The sequence below is a fragment of the Entelurus aequoreus genome, linkage group LG07 (assembly GCF_033978785.1).
Source record: "Entelurus aequoreus isolate RoL-2023_Sb linkage group LG07, RoL_Eaeq_v1.1, whole genome shotgun sequence".
Taxonomy (NCBI): Eukaryota; Metazoa; Chordata; class Actinopteri; order Syngnathiformes; family Syngnathidae; genus Entelurus; species Entelurus aequoreus.
Window position 1 is genome coordinate 14,479,113 of NC_084737.1, and position 2,739 is coordinate 14,481,851.

A 2,739-nucleotide genomic window follows, 5' to 3' on the forward strand; every position below is an offset into this window, starting at 1 on the left:
GAGAACAGGCTGTCCCCACTCAGTCTCAGGTCCGCATTGAGCTGGAGGGGGCGTGGCCTCCAGCTCCGGCTGAATACCGGGAGTCTGTCGGGAGAAAATCTCTGCTGGGAGGTTGTCGGGAGAGGCGCTGAATACCGGGATTCTCCTGCTAAAAACGGGAGGGTTGGCAAGTATGACTTAGGCATGGAGACTGTTTCTACAAACATTTGTGAAAGAATGGGCCTCTCTCAGTGATTTCCAGCGTGGAACTGTCATAGGATGCCACGTGTGCAACAAATCCAGTCGTGAAATTTTCCTCGCTCCTAAATATTCCATAGTCATCGGTGGGCTTTATTGTAAGAAAAGTGAAGAGTTTGGGAACAACAGCAACTCAGTCACCAAGTGGAAGGCCAGGTAAACTGACAGAGAGGGGTCAGTGGGTGCTGAAGTGCAAAGTTGCTACAGAGCTCCAAACTTCATGTGACCTTCCAATTAGCCCACGTACAGTACGCAGAGAGCTTCGTGGAATGGGTTTCCATGGCCGTGCAGCTGAGTCTAAGCCATACATCACCAAGTCCAATGCAAAGCGTGGGATGCAGTGGTGTAAAACACGTCGCCACTGGACTCTAGAGCAGTGGAGACGCCTTCTCTGGACTGACGAATCACGCTTTTCCATCTGGCAATCTGATGGACCAGTCTGGGTTAGGAATTTGCCAGGAGAACGCTACATTTCGGACTGCATTGTGCCGAGTGTGACATTTGGTGGTGGAGTAATTATGGTGTGGTGTCCCCGCGACCCCGAGAGGAACAAGCGGCAGAAAATGGATGGATGGGTTGTTTTTTAGGAGTTGGGCATGGCCCCTTAGTTCCAGATAAAGGAACTTTGAATGCTCCAGGACACTAAAACATTTTGGACAATTCCAAGCTCCCATCCTTGTGGGAACAGTTTGGAGCGGGGCCCCCCCTTCCTCTTCCAACATGACTGTGCACCAGTGCACAAAGCAAGGTCCATAAAGACATGGATGACAGAGTCTGGTGTGGATGAACTAGACTGGCCTGCACAGAGTAAATGGTAAATGGGTTAAACTTGTGTAGCGCTTTTCTACCTTCAAGGTACTCAAAGCGCTTTGACACTATTTCCACATTCACCCATTCACACACACTGATTGCGGGAGCTGCCATGCAAGGCGCTAACCACAACACTTCAGGAGTAAGGGTGAAATGTCTTGCTCAAGGACACAACGGACGTGACTAGGTTGGTAGAAACTGGTGATCGAACCAGGAACCCTCAGGTTGCTGGCACGGCCACTCTCCCAACCTCACCACGCCGTCCCACGTTAATGTGTTTATATATATATATATACACGTGTGTGTATATATAAATGTGCATATACTCACGTATGTGCATTTATATACACACATCGATAATATACGCATATATGTGAATATATATACACATAGTTGTATATACACGTGTGTAGATTATATGTATATATATAATCTACACACGTGTATATACAACTGTGTGTATATATATATATAATCTACACACATGTATATACAATTGTGTATATGTATTCACAAATGTGTGTATATCAATGTGTGTGTATATAAATGCACATATGTGAGTATATATACATTTGTGTATACATACACAAACGTGTGTGTGTGTATATATGTATATGTTTGTGTGTATATGTATGCAGATATGTATATACGTGTATAAGTGTATATGTACACGCTAATGTGTGGGTGTATGTACACACGTATGTGTATATATCCACGTTAGTGTGTGTATATATACAGTATATATATATATCTACCCGTGTGTATTACAAAATAAATATATATATATGTATATTCGCAAACTGTGTATCAATGTATGTATATAAATGCACATGTGTGTATATATATATATATGTTTGTGTGTGTATATGTATGTATGCAGATATGTATATACATATGTGTCTATATACACATGAAAGTGTGTGTGCATATAACTTGTGTATATATCCGCGTTAATGTGTATATATATCTACACGTGTGTAGATATATATATATATACATATATAAATATACACCCATGTGTATATATTTTCACAAATATGTGTATATCAATATATTTGTGTATATAAATGCACATATGTGTGTAACACGTGTGTGTGTATATATATATGTATATATGTGTGTGTGTGTATATATATATATGTGTCTGTGTGTGTATATATATATGTATATATAATGTTTGTATGTATGTATACACGTTTGTGTGTACATATACTTGTATCTGTGTGTGTTTATTTACGCATATATATATATATATGTATGTGTGTGTGTGTGTATTTTCCTGTAACAAAAAGGGCATAAAACCTAAAAAATAAATCTTTTACATGGACAAATAGACTGCGAAGAGTTGGCGACTTGTCCAGGGTGTACCCCGCCTACCGCCCGAATGCAGCTGAGATGGGCTCCAGCCCCGTAACGGGACAAGCGGTAGAAAATGGATTGTTGGATGGACAAATAATGATAATTTAAGCGTGGAATAAAAATTTAAAAAATACATATTTTAAACTAAATATACGACAGAAACCCTTCTGGGTGCCAAACTTTATATATATATATATATATATATATATATATATATATATATATATATATATATATATATATATATATATATATATATATATATATATATTTTTTGTTTGTTTGTTTGTTTGTTTTTTTGTTTTTGTTTGTTTTTGTTTTGTTTTGTTTTGT